The following is a 21,453-nucleotide window of genomic DNA, read 5'->3' as shown; positions in this document are numbered from 1 at the left end:
TAACAGGTCTGAAGGCCATATTTCTTCAGCAGAGCGAGAGAGCAAACAGGAGAGGGGAGGATGAGTGGTGGTGAAGGAGTGGTAGTGAAGGAGTTTCGGCACAGCGTCTGAACTGGATGTGATCTTTTACTTCACCCAAAGAGCACCCCCACCCCCTACACGTAGTGCACTGTACCAGGCTTGAGATCAAAGCAAGACACATCCAGACCTCTCTACTCCGGTTTGTCTTTTGTACATTTTTATCTAAAAACGTTGAAATGAATTAATTTCTGTTTTTAAAGTTGGGGTCAATTTCAATTTGTACATTTGACAGTCGAAGGGTTGCTGGTTCGATCCCGCCCTGGATGCATATAAATACCAACCGTTTACTCGGTTACTGTGATATGTGATAAATTAAGAAATGCCCATAATTACTTTTTTTTATTAATGAATGAAGTTTCTTGGATGTCCTGAAATGACTAAGTTCAAGAAGAATTAAACCTAAATATGTTTACTGCATATAGAATTTAGCTTCAAATGTATGTTCTCCAAAACAGGCTAAAATCACTACTTGTGCCAAGTTGCTCCTGCTCAGAGGCAGTTCCAGTGAAATAATTTTAACCTGTGTTAACTGTGTATGTGTAAAATACTATTACGCAACCCAATCTGGCAGAATATATGCAGAAACGATCTGCTCATGGGTGTGGGGTTAGCAAAATAACATCTCAGGCTTTCAACAACCACCTCAAACAGTCATATGTCTTCCAGCGCGTCGCTGAGGGCAACACAGTTTTTTTTTGCTATATTATCGCCCCATGCACACGCCACTTTCACTCATTCAGGTACATGTTTTAAATGTCTTAATATTGTACGTTTTTTTACATGATTGTCTTGTTGACTTTTTCCCATGGGTTTGGTCTGCACGTTGGCCTGTGCTGCCTTGCCTGTATATTGCCTGTTTAATATTTCATTGGACAATCTGGTAAAATAGAGGCTATAACAAAATACAGTAACAGTTCAACTGACCTGAACATATCTCTGAAGGTATGGTTTCAGCAGTGTCATTGGTCAATAGAGTTCCCCCTCAATTGCATAATACACAAAGCATAGATTTTGTTCAACCACGTGGGGTACGTGACAGTTAGCACATTGCCATCCATCAATGTGTTTCTTGGGCATTTTGAACGTGGCTTTTAATGGGGGTTTTGGGAAGTTCTGTCTTGCCTCTGACCAGTAGTGATATCTGCCTGAGATTTTGAACCTTGCTGTGCCTGTATTTCACCAACACCATCATTCCCTCTCTGCGAGACCTCTTACTCCCAGGAATATGAGCTCATTCCTAAGCCTTTCCAGTCAAAATATTTTTGGCAGTAATACACAGACTACAATGAATTGATGTGTTTTCCACTGTGAGTTCACACGAACACACCTCTTCCCCATGGAGTCTCCTGATCACACAGCTCTTGTGCTCACCATTTTAATATTGGACTACATGAAACAGGTACCGCAGACAGCCTTGAAATTGGAACGCACAAGGGATTTGCCCACAGGAACAAAACTATATTGCAGTTTTTGTTTTTTTTATCCTTGTAGTAAGACTGTGTTGAATACATTTATATGGTTCAAGCAGCTTTCATTTTTACATCGTATACATTTACACATAATGGCAGACTCTATATTGAAGCAATTCAGGTTAAGTACCTTGCCCAAGGGTATAGCAACAGAGCCCTTCCTAAGAATCAAATCTACAAGCTTCAGGTTACAAGCCCATTTCAACAAGCGCAACGATCTCATAACTGTTTAAGAATCTGCATGTTTAAAGTTACCAAGTTCCCTGTGAGTGTGTGTGTGTGTGTGTGTGTGTGTGTGACTTTTTATGATTCCATCAGTATGGTACATAAATGAAAAGGCTGCCAGTGCACTTGAGAGACTGGCATTAGCAGGACACAGTGGGCTATGGTAGGGACTTCCCACGCTTAAGTGTCCAGGGGACACCCCACCGTTAGGATGGGGTGAGTCTGGGTTGATGGAAAACCCACCTCTTAAAACTCAAGCTGCAGGTTCAATCTGTATTAATACATGCCCAGAGACAGCGGCAGTTCCACCACAGTGGGTGGTAAGTGCTCAGGAGAGCTCTGACCTGTGCTGACCCTTGGGCTTTGGTGGGAAGTTGATGCTCAATAGGTTGGAATCAGTATTAAACAAGTTAGAACTAATTGATAAAGTAGCCACTATTTCTTCACTTAAGTGTTTTTGAAATGTAGCAATTCTTGTTATGATTGTCTAAAGTGGTACAGTGATAAGTATGCGCTGTATTGAAATGTGTATGTGCTACGCAATCTTTCAGTCACTGTAGCATTCTTTATTGAGGGAAGTCACTGTGAAAACAATAATAAATGCAGGGCAGTCTTAAGTGACACATCATTCCTTTTACCCTCTAAGAAGGAAGTGAAATGTTTTTCTCATTGTCAGGCCCTTTCATCTTGTCAGATCTTTCGTGTGAAGGTGATGGGAGGCAAGGCAGAGCTGTGATAGAACTCCGGAGCGACAGCAAGGACTTTGACGGATCGTCTCCTCTTCCGTCCCTCCGCCTCTCAGTACCCTGAGGCATCCTGCACGTGTGATAGGCCACGGACACTACCCTGAGGCATCCTGCGCATGTGATAGGCTGAGGACACTACCTTGGGCATCCTGCACGTGTGATAGGCCACGGACACTACCCTGAGGCATCCTGCGCATGTGATAGGCCACGGACACTACCTTGGGCATCCTGCGCATGTGATAGGCTGAGGACACTACCCTGAGGCATCCTGCGCGTGTGATAAGCTGAGGACACTACCCTGAGGCATCCTGCGCGTGTGATAAGCTGAGGACACTACCCTGAGGCATCCTGCGCGTGTGATAGGCTGAGGACACTACCCTGAGGCATCCTGCGCGTGTGATAGGCTGAGGACACTACCCTGAGGCATCCTGCGCGTGTGATAGGCCGAGGACACTGCACGGCTTCCTATGACCATGCGAACATCGTATAGGCCGACTGACAGCGCACACTGAAATGAGCACTTCTGCAGTCTCATATTTTTGCCTCACTTTTGCAAACTCACATTCATGTCCAAGACTATAACATCACTACTTTCAACAAAAAAACTGTCAGGAATTGATTTATTGCTACACTTTTGATGAGAGGTTAGTTGATCTTGTTGAAATTAACTTTCAAAAATCTGGCAGCCAAGATCAAGGTTGCTCTGTGGTTGCATGTTGTGACAGCTGCCTGAGTTCTGTGTGTCAGCCAGATGATGAGGTGTGCAGGCAGGATCGCTGATTATAGTGTACACTCCTCCCTGGCTCTGCCTCCCAAACGTCAATTCTCTGAAATAATTTTTCCCAAAAAATATCTTTTATATACACTCAGTGACCACTTTATTAGGTAGACCTGTACACCAGCTTGTTAATGCATCCATCCAATTGAATCCATGTGGCAGCAACTAAATGAATAAAACCATACAGACATGGTCAAGAGGTTCAGCTGTTGTTCAGACCAAAGTTCAGAATGGGGAGGAATTGTGATCTAAGTTAGGTGCAGTGGGTAGCACTGCCGCCTCACAGCAAGGAGGTCCTGGGTTCGAATCCCGGTCGGCCAGGGCCTCTCTGTGGGCGAGTTTGCATGTTCTCCCCGTGTTTGTGTGGGTTTCCTCCGGGTACTCCGGTTTCCTCCCACAGTCCAAAGACATGCAGGTTAGGCTAATTGCCCAAGTGTGACCTACTTAAAAATTAACAGAAATACAATGAAGGATTTAATATCAGCTTTTAAACTAAATCCAACAAGCACTGCAAATAAATGCACCAGTGTGAGCACATATCGCAGTCAATATGCAATGTTGCCCTCCAGTGGTCATTTGTGTTTCATTGCTCTACCAACCACACAAGTACAGGAGAAATTACAATTGCTAATAGTTCATTCTTCACTACAACACAAACACCTTAAATGTATTTACATTTCATTGTAGTGTATATACTTTAAAAAGGGAACATTGTACAGCACAAGAGAGTAAGACTGCACTTGTTGCAAACAGAATTCAAATGGTATGACCCTGTCCAGAATTCACCAAATACCCAATACATTCCTTTCAAATGAAAATGATCTACAAACACATCATAGCCAGCACTTTAAACACAAATGTATGTATGTATACATACTGAACAATTAATTTCATATGTAAAGTTATCTGACCACATTTTCATCACCATTTTCTACAGCACTACCAAAGGATATTTACAGTATTGACTGCATTTTTCTTGTTACAATACTGGTTTTGACTAATATCATTTTCCAGGATTTCTAGATATTTTCTCTATATTCGAAATCATAAGCTATACATTAGATATACCCCATAGGGAGGGATGTGCAGACAACTCAGTGAGATAAAAGGAAGAAAACTCTGACACTTCCCATATCTATCACCAGAGGGAGCAGTTGCAGTTACGTGAATCAACGATGGAAATTTCTAATGAGAAATAGAGGGGACTCCTGCCTGCAACAGTAGCGGCTGAACAATGACCTTTAAAATGCTAATTAACATGGAAATGTTATTTATAGCAGAAAGATCACCATAAGGCCAAGATCGCAATACATTGTCTCTCATATAATTAAAAGTATTTAATGTAGCCCAATCTCTTCGTTATAATTAAGATTACTTAATGTGAAGCACAGAAATGCAATACTCCTAAATTATATGCAATTATGTAACTATTCAATCTGTCCCACATGGGTAGTCCTTATTTCAATTGACATTTTTGTTAATTACACAAGACGGGTTAAAGGTCATAGTAAATTAAATGATAATTTTACCCTTCTCTGTTTCAAAAGCCTATTTGCCCTACTTTAAGCTCGCTTCAACCTCACTGGTGAGAATATTAGAGTACAAGTCCATATTTCCATATTTCCGTTAGAGTTGTTTTTTCTCTCCAAGAGCAGAAAATGGGGTGTTTTCAATTATTTCTGTCACTTAAAGAGAAATGCCACTTACCACAGCTGGTATGAAATCCAGTGAAAGCCAGAGGCCTCATTCAGAACAGGGCCTGAAAGGCAGCCCTCCAGCCATGGTACAATAAGGGGTGTTCTCCCTCTGGACCAATAAGAAAAGGATTGATTTTACACAAGCCTACTCTTCAGCCCTGGACAGTGACATTTACTGGTGATTTCCTCTGGCTGATTTAATAAAGACGTAAAAGGCGGGAAGGTATTGGAAAATAGTACTGCTAACACTGGGAAATGAAGGACTTTGTGAATTAAACACAGGCCTAAAACTTGCCATTGCTGTGGATTTTCAGCACGTAAACGAGTTTAAGTAGGTTACATAAGAAAACAATAAAGACCAGTAAAAAAGTAAATAACTACAGATGGCATGATAAGTTCATTTTCCAGAAATACTACAAAGAGTAGGCTGCACTTAAACCTATGTGACTTTTAGCAAGTGTTTCTCACCAGGAGGGACAGCCCCTCAAACTTTCCCGCTGTGACCCCATGATGCGATGAGTCGTAAGCAACTGGATTTATGTGGAGCTGAAGAAGCAGCAGGTGTCAGAAATCTTAAGAGTAAGAAGTCCAAGACGCTGTGAGCTGGCAGTCCTCCAAGGTTCACCGGTGTAGTAGTCTATACGCACACTTGCCGTGTCCTGCTACTCTCCCCTCGGCCTCTCGACCAGGAGCCTCACAAACAGCAGCAATGGGAAACAGATGGGCTCCCCCTTCCCGTCATCGTAGAAACACATCTGACACCCATTTTCACATGGCCCTAGTTATGAGGGATCGTGACGGTAAAGACCAGTCATTAGGAACTCAAGCTCTCAGAAGTTACGATTAAAATAGACCTGTGATGATACCTGGAGTCCTTGACACGTCACATTTTTGTCAAGTTTTATTTATTTATTTGTACAAAGTTGGCCTAAATGCTTGTTAATGGGACTTTAGAATAAATCTATTTGTTTTTTATAGGCTTTTTGGCTTTTTGAAGACATTTTATATAGGCCCTTGGCAGTTTTTGATGTCTGAACAAGCGGTAGAATCAAAGCGAATGAAAAGGTTTGTCACACATCGTGTGACTCCCCGGGGAGGGAGTCGCGGAACCGTGATTTCCGCCGTTGTTTTTTGCACGGAGAGACGCCAACACAAAATAAGTAATAAAAGGTCTTTGCCCTTGGCCCTCATGGGTTCTGGCCAAAAATAAAAAACACAATAAACTGAAATAAAAAAGGCAAAAGCATGTCAAACCGAGCGACAGTTTTTCAGCACGCCGCTCGGAGTTGGCAATTTTTCCGTTTGTATTAAATTAGAGGTCTTAAACTCATGGTCTTAAACATTTAAACCAGCAGCATTCCACGAGGGTAGCACATGTAAAAAATCTAACGCATTCAAATGTTAATTCATTCATACTCCCATGGAGTGCATTATGACAATGGGCCATTACATATAGCAACATAGTATGACATATGCATTAGGCCTATACGTTTGGTCATATCCGGGGATTTAGTTGAAATCTGGAGGGGAAATGAGCAGCAGTGGGGTGAGATGTGGAATTGTTATTCACACTATAGATTCAGATGAGTCAGATATCTGCAGTGTGGGCTGTCATGAAGTCTAGATTTATATGTAGAACTAAGTACAAGTGGTTTCTGCAAAAGAGTGAGTGTGTGCAAGCATGTGGTTTTGAAGAGAGTGAAAACATTTTTTTCATTTATGGGAGAAGATAAAACAGCCATTCTAGCCACCGAATGCCATAGCCTGTCACAGCCCGAGTTATAACACCTGAGTCATCTTCATATTTTACATCCAAACTATATTTACTTTTTAGTAGATGATATGCAGTGAACCAGTCCAAACCGGTCTAATCTATAGTCTTACGATTTGTTTATATGTTTGTGTTAATTTAATTAATTAAGGGAAGGGGTGTTTTAATGAGGGTCAGTAAAAATATGCATGTTGTCATTATGCGTTTTAAAAATGCTTTGGCAAGAGAGTCCTGTTTATTGTTATAGCAGTAAGGCTCATTTTAATTTGACTGGATAAGGAGGAACGGGTGTGAAATGACGATCAGAAGACCATCTGTCTGTTGCACAAATTGCTTAGCATTTTCCCAGTTCATGATTAAGCAGAAATGATGCACATTTGCTCCTAGCCAGTTTGGGACAAGGGTGTTCCTGTGGGGAAGTAGATTCCATATTTTTCCCAAAAGCAGCACTCATGCTATTGTACAGGGGTAGATAGGCCTGATGCTATAGTGCCAGACCCACTTTGTTTTTTGTTCCATCTGATTGCACAGTTTGATTGTTTATAAAGACTTTGAATTGATAAGTGCTGAGTGCCTCCAGCAAACAGTCATCCGCATTGGTTTAAGCTAATGATGAGAGCTCTGCTGTAATTTCTTTCAGCATACTGCCAATGTTGGGTATTTGCAGTCCTGCAGTCTACCAGCTGAGCTGTGTGGCCAATGTGCTGGAAAGCTGCACTTCTGTCCCAGCTGTCACAGGCTGAGTGCCCAGGTGACCAGGGTTATTCGCACATCCAGCCTCCATCAGGAAGCCTGCAGCCCAATTATACAGCACCCTGCAGTTCCTCACCACAGCGCAGTCAGGGTTCAATTCCACATATTCTCATTTCAGCAGGCCTTTTCCAGTTTAACTGCATGCTGTCTGATGCAGCTCACTCTGCTACTGAGCCTTTCACTCCAATGACATGTTCCTTTTCAATGGCCGATAGACATGGACATGTGGTGCAGAAAAGGCTAGGGCAAGACTCTCCCTCCCTGTGGGACACCAGGTGTTACCCCATTGAACTGTGTGTGTCATTGACTGTTACCCTCTGTTACCGTTCTGTGTTTAGCTGTGTTGCAAGATGTGTTCAGCAAGGCAAAGATCCGTTTGTGAATAAAATGTTCAGTGTTCAATAGAGTCTACAAGAGTATGATTGATCCTTCTTGGATTCCTATAAGTTCCAGAGTTTATAAAATTTTCTACTATTCTTTCACAAATGTTTGCATATGTTTGCTTACAGTTTACTGATATTAGTTAACTCAACAGTCATGTGGCTTCCAAAATTAATTATAATAATTATAATGCATATTACTAATTTTAAAAACAATCTGTGGATTTAGTCAATGTGATAATAATTCACCTTATCGATGCATCTATCTTAATAAAATCAACACAAAGTGCAAACAACACAGAATGCTGAATTGAGTTAAATGGTTACTGTTACAGGGGAACACAGTTTGCCATAAAATTGCCTTGTTTAAACCCATCAGGTGACACAGGCCTATGTTGACCAGATGCTGTTGGATGATGGTCACTATGAACCAGGCCTCAGACCTACCTGGCAGAAGGACATGCAGTTTGCCTTTGTTTCTGTAAGTCACGTGTGGCTCTGATGAGAACATGCCCTGTGTTCACCTTTCGCACATCTCCGTGGGGAAGACATTGGCTCCGGCAGTAAGAGCAGTCGTGTGGTGGTCGGAGGGTTGCTGGTTCGATCCCGTCCTGGGTGTGTCGAAGTGCCTGAGCAAGATAAGACATAGCCAAGATGTTGTACCTGTTCAGGCCCTTTCATGAATATTAATAAGATGCATATCTCTATCTCTCTCTCTCTCTCTCTCTCTCTCTTTCACTCACACACAATCTTTATGCAATCAGGGTAACTTGGGCTTTACTAATGCCCATTTCCACAGCTCAGAGAGAGGGCTATCCGAATTGGGAAAGCAGTAATTGCTGTTAGGAGCCTTAAGAAATTCGGGGTGGCAGCCAAACGGTGCACACGTAATTTAAAGTAGGAACCACCCCCGGGTCTAATTGCGTGCTGAACTTTAATGGGCTTGTGCTCACGATTTCGAAAAAACTGAACCGTAATTCATTCAGAAGCTTGGATTTTTAGAGCACTTTACTCGGGCATTGCGCTGTAAATAAAGATCAACATGCAGTAATTGCATAGTGTCTGAAAGTGGGTGGAAATTGAAGACTAATTGTTAGGTTTAATGGCATTTGTTCCACTCTGGTGGACCTCGTCTCTGATGATAAGCTGAACGAGTCCTTTCCCTACAGCCTGCGACATACAGCCACGTCGCTTAGCATCGCTGGCCTTATGTCTTATGTAGCCTGCAAGGAAAGAAGCGCCGACTAACTGCTCAACACGAGAAGAGAACATCCCCAAAAAGAGAAAGTACATAATTCTTACCATCTTGCACTTTCAGACATAGCATAGGTACAGTCAAGGTTCATTTTTGTACCATAATGTTCCATTTAAGTGCTAAAAATTACCTCTTAAAAGCAAAAAAGGTACAAATTCATGATTTGTCTGTTTCACTTCAAAATGTAAATGAGGGTATATTAAGGAAGTTAAGATTATACTTAGCAAACTGAACCATAAACTTAGCAATACTTAACTATCATGGGATGTTAACCTTTGTAACATTGCTGCAACACTCTCAGAAAAAAACATATGAAAAAGTGCTTTTTGCTTTTAAGAGGTACTTTTTAGTACCTAAATGGACTTTCAGGGTACATTTGGAAAATTTGTTCCCTAGGAAACAAAAAGACAAAAAACCTTTATTTCTGAAAGTGAAGACACAATGGTCAAGAACAAAACTTTAATGTAAGTTTTTTACCTTGCCCATTGTCTCCCAGTCGCATTTTAAGAGCAACTCAGTGTATTGCTTTTAAGCAAGTGCCACTCAAAAACCATTCATCAAGTCTCTCACCTTCAAAGAGATTTCCTAATGCCTGTGCTAAGTAAAATTAGACTTGTTCATGTTAGATAAGTTCATGTACAGAGATAAAATACTATTTGGAGAGAAAATCAGTACAGTGGCAAGTTGTTACATTTGGTCCAGATAAAAATAAATACACATCCTTTTTCTGATGTACATGGGGATTACTGAAGACAGTGAATATGGCTGTATTTTACTGTACTACATTAATTTACATTTGGTACAAAGGGAAGAGTGCCCCCTACTGGCCTACTCACACCACGTCCAACAATGATCTGAGATTTGCAAGTCTTTTTTTACAATTAACATTGTACAAATGAGAAATATGCAATATGCATTGCCTGAATTTACTTCTTTAAAATACACCAACCTACAAGTTTGGTTGGCCCTGTGAAACAATAATTGCTCTGGCAAAAGCCTAACAATCTGTGAGTGGCTATTGATTAATTTGGAGAATTTATTTTGATTCCTGTGAGGGTCTGACCCTACATGGGATTCACGAGGAGTTAGGGAGTGCCAACAGCCAATGAATGTGCCAGTTTAATGTGCCAACAGCAGATTGCTTCTTTGCATTTTATAACCGTTTATATATCATACGGAACTGCAATTGTTGATAATCCATATAAAAATAGCCATAAGCTTCTGTTAAACAGAAAATGTAAAACAAATGCAGTACAGGCTATTGCATTCACATAATTTATTTTTAGATTATTATTAGGAGTGCATAAATATGAAACATGCCGGTGTCTGATCAGGATACAAATGTCTTACAGCTTCATTTATTTGGGGATATTCTGTGAGACAAAGCTCCTTCGCTCTGTGCTGACACCTAGTGGTGAAAATATGAAAGGACCGCAGTGTTCCAGAACTCCCTGTGGGGAGCATAGAGAAGTGCAGTGGTTCTCAAACTCGGTCGTGGGGACGCCACAACCACAATTGCAATCCCATTATTTTAACAAGCTGTTCATTTTTTCGTCATAAAGCAGTTTCATGTTTTGAGGGATTATTTACCCTCTTAAACCACATTATGTCAGAAACAGTTATTCACCAGCAGGCCACAGCACTGGAGGAGCTACTAGAAGATACAATGGAGAAAAAAAATCCATAATCCTTTTCTTTCACAATTTTCTTTTAATAAACATGCTTTCCACTGAACACTTATTTTCTAGGAATGTGATATTGTTTGATTCTTCTGTAGGCCTAGCACCCATAATTTTATTAGTAGCTATGCATGGTAAATAGGAAATGGAAATTTAATGTGGCTGCAACAAAATCTGTAACAAAAGCGGTACATTTAAACAAAGGGGTTGTACGATTCCCCCGTGCACAGAGAGAGCTAGCCACAGGTGTCCAGAGGGCCAGTAGGACTAGTTTAAGCAATACACAATGCTATATCCCTTCTGAATGTATCCCTCCCATGACTGTTAGCGATGTGCCTGTCAGCCACAATTGGCACTGGCACGGGTCAGATTTGATCCAAAGCCACAGTGCTCGCATACACATCACAAGCAGTGCTTTAACTATAAAGTGTCCTCTCACTAGCTTTATTGCGGATCATCAAAGTATTCTCTCTTCTTCATCTGTTCTTCTGGCATATGATGTATTGGGCATTAGTAAAGCCACATTTGTTAAGTTCTTAACCTTTTGCTACTATGAGCCTGACTTGGCTGACACACTAATTCCATGCATAAAATACATAATTTCTGACAGTGCTCATTTAAATAATTTAATAAAACAAACACCCAGCAAAATGAGGTTTCACACTCTTTTTCTTTGCAAAGCTCCCTCAGGGTATCAGTTTTCCTGTGACTTCATCTTGAGTTCATCTTCTAATTCTGTTACAACTGTAAACCTATTCTTTGGTACAACAATTACCGTTAAATTACATGCAATATAATCATGATGGGAATTGCGTTTGTCTGTTAATTGGTCTTGCGTTCAGAGTGCTCTGTCCTGAATCATAGCATGCTCACACAATTAATGTGCCATTTTAATGTACAATGACAAGGACAGGCCATTCAGACCATCTTGGCTTGTCACGTCTAATCAAAGGCTGTTGACCTCAGACACAGCTGTAACTGTAAGCATTTTTTATTTTTGCAGTTGGTCAGATGCAGATTCAGATAAGCGCTCCATTTTCTCATATAATAGATACATTCAAGTTGTTAGATTGATTTTTGGAATCCTGATTCTTTTTTCCAAACTGCACCTGGCAGGTACCCATAAAACACTTCTGCACAAGAGGGATGTGCCACCGCGAATGATTAAGCTGCTCTAATTTGATCAGTCTTTTATCTCCTCTTTTTTAGCAAATTAATTTATGGTCCAATTACTGCACTCAGACGTGCCCAGAATTATGGCAGGACACAAATTCTCCATCGTTTGGAGACATTGAAGAATGGCATTGCGTAATTGAAAGCTACTGCTGGATCAATATTTAGAAGCCCCAGTGGGGTACGTCAAACGCGACACCAGTCCGAGTTGACAAAAGTAGAGTGCAGTTAATCTCTGGCCCATTTTCTCTTCAGTCTGTTCGTTATCTTCTTCTTTCTGTCCTTCTTCCTTCAGCCCGGATGAATTAAAGAAGCAGCACTCGACTCATTCTGTCATCGCACTGACTGTGCATTTGATACGTGCCAATTTGACTGTAAAAGGTTACTACATTGTCATAGCAAAGAATATAAGTGCTACAGATAGCCATTCTATCAATCTTGGGTTTTTTTTTTACAAAACAAAAACGAATCGTTGATATAACATACAGTACGTATAGTATGATAATCTGATAAAGCCTACAATGCTAATTGGTTCAGCTTTCAGAATATTAATTTACAGGTGCTGGATATCTTGCCCAAGTCTTAATAATGGTGCAACATTCCGCATCAGAGCATTTATAATGTCGGTTGAGCAAAATTTGGAGGGTTAGGAATCCACCTTTCTGAACGAGCTCATTCCTCATAAATGTACAAGGCACTCATTAACAATTTATTACAAGTGATTTAAAGGCCCTTATTGCCCTTGCTTGTGGAAAAAGGAAAATCAGGTAATATACAAAAAGATGACAGAAGCCACTGTTATGTGTTTTTTCTGAATTTAGTAAATTTAGCATAAAGAAGTGCAAATCTTTATTAATGTACAGTGAAGAATTCTTATGGTTAATACACTGTTAAATTTTGCATGTATATTAACAACCTACCACCATACAAGCACGCACACAGACAGACAAACACATACACACATATGCATTTCTTCAACCAAAAATAGGCTAAATGAAATTAAGAGCCTTTGTCCAAGGTTCTATTGCTTTATTACCTTAGAGCTGCACAGTCCTAATTTGTATAATTAACGAAGACCTTTGCTCAATGGTACAACGTAGGAGATTTGACCCTGCCCTGCAACATCCTGAACACAAGACCATTCCTAAATCCACAAGGCCACATACACCTACATCTGTCTATCCTGCACTGAACCCTCCTCAATCCTTTAGCTCGCGCCCGTAAAAAATTACCCAGAGCTCATGGAGGGCAAGCATTAGCATTTGCATTTTATTACAGTCATAGAGATTTAGAGCAAAGGATATATCAGCACTGAGCAGACAGAATTAGTTAACAATGCATTATCTACCTTTTATGGCAGCTATAACTCTTCCCTCTGGCTCAGAGAGGGGGGGTGGAGGATGGGGGTGGGGCTGGATATGGGCAGGGGGGGCTGAGGGGGGGCGGGAGGGAGGCGATCAAACTTCCCTCATTCTTTTCCTCGTTAAGGCCGCACACTCGCCAGCCTTGCTGCATTCGGGCCGGGTGGGAAGGAACCAATGAGAAGACGGATGCCTTGTCTCCAGTGCTTAACCACACATTAAAGTTTATGGGGGGCCCAAATTGGTGGTGGTATAAGCCTGCACCCGTATGCTGTATGGATCACAGGCCTGCTTTATGTAGTGGAGAACCTGTCACTGTCTGCCACCAGCCACGTGCCTCATGCAACACTCACATTTGCCCGCGTGAGGACAGCTTGGCATTACAGGGTCCTATAAACACATACGGTTTCGCATATCAAGTTTTAGATCCATATCATTGCATTGTTTGCATTGCTCCTACTGAATGTTACTTTCAATATGTTTTTTAGGAAAAGGTTTTATAATTTCGGGTATTTACTCTACTGCATAACTAAAAGTCACAAGGAAAATTCCCATGTTAACAGCGTTCCCTTTATATTAGTTTTAATAACTAAATTCTAAATAAAAATGTCAGATATATGCTATAATGCTATAATTCTCAGCTCTGTGTTTCAATGGTTGAGTCTATAACCCAGTCAGCTTGGGTACAATAGTGCAACAGACTGACCAATTCCAAGCAATTTTGACCTTGGGGATACTGCCTGTTCTGGCATTTTGTTTAGTTTAGTTTAGTTTTATTTTGTTCATTTAAAACTCCCAGTGGAAAACATTGACCCTCTCCCCATCCATAATTACATTCATATTTAATGTGATCTGTTGCACTTGTAAGAAATATCTTTGTTGCAAAAACAGGGCCATTTCATAAATTATGCACTTACAATCGTGGGGCACAAGGATTTTAATTATTTATTAATTGTGTATATTTCAAAAGGAGCCTTGCAATGAATTGCAATTCTGGATGTTCAAGAGGAAGCCATTCGGTGTAACAAATGATCTCTGCCTGTCGGTCCCTATCTGCAGAGCACAAATGCGCAAATTCTTAAAGGCATACGAACCTGACATGCTAATATACGGCATTCCGTCTGCATGCATGCACATAATCCATTCAAAAATGACCCATAAAACAGAACGAGGCCTACGGTAAATTAGCCATCGAATAGTAAATCGGTCTGCCAAACAGGATATGTTGGGCATTCAGAACCTTTTTTTTTACTGCAATTCAAAGCTATTCCCAGCAGCCGTAGGGTGTCATAGCGTACCTGGTGGTTCAGGATTACCACAGTTACTAATGGCGGGTGTAACACAAGAGGCTATGCGGATACAATATGGAGCAATGATTCCAACTGAATATTCATCTCATGCTCTGGAGGACGCGTGAGAAAGTTACGTAACACCATTATTGGATTAACAAATGGATGAATGGGAGAATTAATGAATTAATGAATGCCGCAGTCTTACTAATATGAAATCTTTCTCGGCATCACAGAGTAGACATACAAGCAGAGAATCCAGTTGCCTACTTGATGCAACATAAAATACAGCCAAGAAGGAATGAATTAAGCCTGCACTTTCTATGCTACTACTACTACTACTATTACTAATGTTATTATTATTATTATTATTATTATTATTATTATTATCATTATTATTAAAGGAAGAATAACAACTACAATAACAGCATTGATCATTATGATAAAAATAATGCCCACTGGCATCATGTAGTAGGTAATACATAGAGGATAATTTGTCACACATCTCAGGTAGCCTACTCTACTTAAAAACTATTTTATAGAATGATATTCTGTCCTAATTTAAATATGGATTTCCCCAAAAAAGGCTATGAGAAAATGTACATTCTCATCTGAATTGAATTGGATATCCTGACTGTCGAGTCGCAAGTCATGAACTGAAAACTGACTGGCAGGCCTGCATAATGCATGCACACAACTGACAGAAGATGGTGGATGAAAACTAGACAGGATTTTACTCTGGGGAAAAGATAGCCAAGGAAGGGTCTGTATTCATTCCTGGAAGTGCATTGGGTCGTTGATCAGTTTTAGGGCCTAACTGGGAATCGCAGTCTCCTCGAATTCTCTAATCACATCCTTTACCAGTGAGGCAAGCAAAGTTAGGGCCATTTAACTAAATGTTTCATACACTGTTGCTCTGCTTGGTCAGCTCGAGTCTGAGCCTGTCTGTCTGCAAGAGCGTCGCGGGGCAGACCGACTCATCAAGCTGGAAATGCAGTTTTGCTACAGCAGGTTGATACAAATCCAATTTAAAACAGCGTGCATGTCATTTCTCTTGGTACCATGTCAAAATCTTAAATATGCCTTCTATTATCACATTTTAAAGCACGTGCCATTTCCTGGCAATGTGTTATGATATACCGCGACGGCTGTTGTATCAAAAATGTGAAATAATCTATGTATTTCAGCATGTATTAGGATGCATGAGTTGCTCCCCAGTATTCCCCGGTGCAGCAGGGTCGTATGATTCATTGCTGCTCGGTGTGTCGTGCTGAAGCACGCGTCTTTCTGCATCACCAGACCTACATCCTCGGTCCCCACCTCTATTCGCTGTAGGGTTTTCTGCGTTCTTGTGTGTTTGTGTGGGTGAGGGGGTCAGGAGGGATCTCACTACCAGGAGAGCAGGACCTCCAGTCCTGACCCTGTGGCCCTGTGGCCCTGTCCCCCACACCTCTGGCTCATGTGAAGCAGGTGAAGCCCTGTCCTGTGGAGCAGAGACACCCCTGCAGCGCGCTCCTCCTCCGAGCGAGCGGCCCGGCCGGAGGGCGGCGGCAGTCAGAGGCAGCAGCTGGCAGCACATGCCTGGGCGAGCACGCGCGCCAGCCTGCGGACTCCCAAACTGTTTGAGGAGGTCACAGCAATGACACGCGGCTATAAAAATATAATTGCTCTTTCCGCACCGGAGAGGAAAGGAAGAGCAGGAGATAAAAAGGAGAGGAAAAGGCACAGGCTTGTCACGAGGGAAGAGCTTCGTCCTGGGAGCTGCTTGCACACAATAGCTAAATGAGACTGAGTAAATTCCGTTTCAGTGGTTTAAAACGAATTAAAAACTATTTTCAGGACCGTGATTTATACGTGCGTTGTGGGTTTGTGAACATTAGGAATACAAATCGACTTGTTGCATGTAGTTACGAATTTAGTCATTTAGCCAAATGAATTAGAGAGAGGGGTGCAAGACCATAAAACAAGGTTTAATGAGGAGAGCAGGCCATTCAGCCCATCAGTTCAGCTTGCTGGCTGAAGTGCACTGCACCAAGCCTGGTCTTCAACATACCAAGGGCCTTTTCTTCTACCACATGTCCCTGTAAGGTACTCTGCTCACTGAACTCAATTTGAAATGGCTTCCAATCAAGCGCTTAAAAAAGCCAGTGACAATACACCCATCACCCCCCATAAAATAGCCTCCCTCTCCTCCTGTGTAGGGACAACATGCTCTTCAGGTGCTGAAATTTACTGGTGACCTTTGCATTCCATTTGGAGAGCAGTGGCCTCTTTTTCTGGAAAATTCCATTACCAGAGGAGGTGCAGCCATGCAGTAACACCCTGAGAGCAGAAACGGTTGGGGGAAGAGGGAAAAGAGAAAGGTAGAGAGAGAGACAGAGAGAGAGAGTGAGAGGAGACAAAAGACAGCAGCACGGTTACGTAGGGAAGCAAGGCCATTACCCTCTCATTTAGGCTGACCCTCTCACACCCTGCTGATGTTGAAGTGCCGACACGGTCACTTCAAATGCTAGCTGGCTGGGAAAAGACACACGCGCGCGCGCGCACACACACACACACACACACACACACACACAGCGTCGGTGCAGCAGTACTGAAGCTGCGTGGTGCTGACAAAAGGTGGAGGGCTTTGATGTGTGTCTGCCTGTCTGCCCTGAACAGTTCATGGTACAGAGGCTACACAGCCATTGGACCTCAGCCTGCTATAAAGAGAAGGGAAAATATGCTGTTTGTGAAGCAACAGAAATATCTCCTGGGAAAAATTACTAAGAATAAAAAGCAAAGGAAAGATAATTTTCCATGTAATGGCTGTGGTCTAAAATTCAATTGGCTTCATTACAGCAACTACCACAACATAATTTATAAATATGTATTATTATTATTATTGTTATCATGATTTATTAGTAGTCCATTCAAGAGTAGTTAAAACTTGTTTAGTTATGGTAACTGTACCTATTTAGCCCACTTCCAGTATTGAACTTGAATATCATATCAACAGTTTCATGTCTCAAATGATTAATTAGCTTGTTATGACCACGGCATTTTTATTCAAATCAGATTCATCATTGTTAAATTATGAATGGTCAGGTGCATTGGTGAATGGTCCAAGTGAGCATTTTGGAAATTGTACAAAACCTTTGTAGTGAAGTGGACCTTCAGAAGAATTTTTTTATCCTTACTCTTGTGAAATTGTGAAATTGAGAGTAATTTTTCATATTTGTATGTATCAGCAATTCATTGTATTTTATCAGACAAAAATATGAAAAATATGTGAATATGAAAAATATGTACTTTCTTAGAGGTCACACCTCATGTCACAGTAAAACACAGACATAACTTAGGTAGTGTGTCTAAAATGTGTATATTTCTATTGTATTTTAATGTACCGTGAATGCTAAAGGTCTATACATATGTATTTTGAAAATAGCATTTATCTAAGGTGGACTTGAAAACACTGTAGAATGTAAATAAACATCCCAGTAAACCTAGTGCTGCAGCCTACCTTTTATTTTACATTCTTAACAGGTTTCCATTTTAAAAATCCGAACAAAAAGATTCGGAAATGTAGTCTAAATGTCACCTCTACAGCAAAATGTTGGCACGATTAAATTTACAGCGATTCTCTTCATTTTCTCTTAATTTCTGAATTTCTAATGTGATTTTCTTAATTTTCTTTGGATTATTCAGTACACCTAGTTAAATCTAGTTTTTTTCTACATATGTACAAAAACTGCTTGATAATGAGAGAGGTCCGAGGAGAATGGGCAGGCTAATTTGAGCTAACAGAAGGGTCACAAGAACAGGAGGCTACAGTGGGCATGAACTAGATGTGTCTGACACATCTTTCTGTTGCGACATGCAGATGTTTGGGTCAGAATTTGGTGCAAACAGCATGAATCCATGAATCCATTGTGTATTGTGTCAATGGTGCAGGCTGGTGGTGGTGTAATGATTGAATGTTATCTTGGTACACATTAGGCTATGAAATACCAACTGAGTATCATTTCAATGCCACAGCATACCGAAGCATTGTTGCTGACCACATGCAGCCCTTTATGGCTATAATACCCCCATATACTTCCAGCAGGATATTGCACCATGTCACAGAGTATGCATCATCAGAAGCTGGTTCCACAGACATGACCGTGAATTCAGGGTACTTCAACGGCCTGCACAGTCCCCAGATCTCAGTTCAATAGAGCACCTATGGGATGAGGTAGAACAGAGGTCAGCAGCATTAATCTGTGCCTCAAAAATCAGCAGCAACAACGTGATGCATTCGAGCTAGCATGGCCCACGATCCCTAAGGGATGTTTCCAGAACCTTGTTGAATCTGCACCCTGAAGAATTCAGGCTGTTCTGGAGGCTAAAGAGGGTCATACACAGTGCTAGATTAGTGTGATTCACTGGAGAGTGCATAAACCATGAAATAAAAGCTGATTTACATCATATTCATCTTTCTCAAAAATGATCACTTTACTTTTACCATAATTTTGAAGGGCACTGCATAACACGGTTTCATTACTAATCCAATGTACTGCCATCCAGAGCCAAAACACTAAAATTGTGTCACTATCCTAATACTAACACACTGCGCTGTAAATACCTTCATGCTGAGTGTCTGTACTACAGACTGTAAATACATATACCCACCTACATGCTGAGTGTCTATACTACAGACTGTAAATACATATACCCACCTACATGCTGAGTGTCTATACTACAGACTGTAAATACATATACCCACCTACATGCTGAGTGTCTATACTACAGACTGTAAATACATATACATACCTAGATGCTGAGTGTCTGTACTACAGAGAACCAAAGGTGATCAGTGTTCTCTCGGGCCAGGCGGGTTTCGTAAAGTCTAATGCGATTCACCACGTAAAAAATATTTCCCCTTTGCCAAAAGTTCGACCGTAAAGAGGTGAAGAAGGCCCTGTGCTCCGAGGACCGACGGCCTTGCTGCAGAAACATGTGAGCGCAGAAACGTGTGAGCGAACGGCGGGCTGGGCCTGCCACGCGCGGTGCCAGCCAGGCACGTCTGACCCTCCTCTGTGGCGGCTGCGTAATTGGTGCCATTGATCACCGAGCGCTTTAATGGAAATGGATGCGGCCTCTCTCTCTGCACACAGGGGATGCGGAGAGATGATTTATCCACCTGCCGGCCGCTGCTAATTGCTCACATTATCAGCTCTCTATGAAACATTGGAGAACTTTTGCTATTAATGCCTATTAGAATGCAAGTGGGAAGCTTCATCGTGGTAGCCGGCATCTCAGTCAGTCTCTCCTGCAGGAAAACCTACCACCCAAGCACTGCAGACAACACAAGTGGGAGCCCTTATCGAAATGTAAAACTCCATTCAGGTTAAAGCCTGAGGACTGAGACACAATAAGGGAAGAACAGTCCCTCCGTCTAGCATTAAGATTTTTCCCTATAGACCGGTACGCCACGACATATCTGGAATCGAATGCAGCAAACTGCGAAACTCCCTCAGTCCACAATCGATAGAGAGAGGAGGGGAGAGATAGCGAGCGCCGTGCTAGGATTGCTCAAAGTGATGAGAGGGCAGGCACGCAGGGGAGCAGTGCAGAGCTTTCTGTCTGCGGCCGCCCATCGCTGCCGGCCCACTTCGGCGGCGCCGCTGGGCTAGGCGGTGCCCGGGAGTCGCGCCCGTCGCTAGCCTGGCCCGGGCCCCTCCGCTTCAGGCAGCGCCAGCTCGTCTCACTCCCACTGACAGGGCGACTGACAGGGCAACCGCCTGGCACCAGCACTCTGGAACCAGCGCATCCTCCCTGTGCACTTCCTGTACTCAGCATATAACTACACCCACAACACTCTCACATAACACACACACAACCCACAGAAACAGAACAGATGCACTGTCACAAAGACTTAAGACATCGACTTGGGGTAGTTCTATTCCATTTTTCTGAAAATTAATTGTTTTTTGAAGTAATTATTAAAATGATATATTTTTATCATTGTAAATATTCATTACAAATGAATGCTGTTGACAATGTTTTCATTGAGACAATGAAATTTAACAAAAAATAATATTCACACTCACTTTATTAATTAAAGATGAGGCTGTACTGAGGTTTCACTGTACTACATACTGAACATCAGTGGAATGCTATCATAAGCTGATCACAATCCTAAAGTCACCAAGCGTACTTTTCTGTTTTCACTTTGTTCAAAGGAGAAATCAGAGGGTTACATATAGAAATGGTATCATAGTAAAGAAAGCATCATGGTGGGGAATAAAACCCAGGGCCAGAGAGGTTTGCATAAGAGTTGACAGTCTAACTGTGCCACGTGTTATCCAGAGTAATACTTACTTTATCTAGAAATAGACAGCACTCTGACTGGCAAAACATTGTCAAGACAACACAGCAAAGTTTGCTTTACTTGGTATGGTTACTGTGGTCAGGACTGATGTCACTGTTATTTGGTGGTTAGGGGAGTTGGGGTGCTGGGATCCAATGGCTTTGTCACTAAAGACAGAAGGAGGATGAATAATGCACTCTCAGGTGACACTCCCTGGGCCTTCTCAAGTGGACAGAAAGAAACAAATTGATTCATAGTCATCCACGTTTTCTCTGATTAAATGTAAATTAAATTCTCTATTTAAAAAAACAACCTGTCAGTCGACACTTTGGACACAACAATCCAAAAAACGTGGTTCTAATGTCATAAATCAAGGATTGACAGCAAAGCTAGTGCTGAAGCTAACAATACAAGAGCGGCAGAATCCACACCTGTTTCAAAGCTGTCTACAGGACTAAATCA

The sequence above is a fragment of the Conger conger genome, chromosome 14 (assembly GCF_963514075.1).
Source record: "Conger conger chromosome 14, fConCon1.1, whole genome shotgun sequence".
Taxonomy (NCBI): Eukaryota; Metazoa; Chordata; class Actinopteri; order Anguilliformes; family Congridae; genus Conger; species Conger conger.
Note: the sequence above shows the minus strand (reverse complement) of the source record.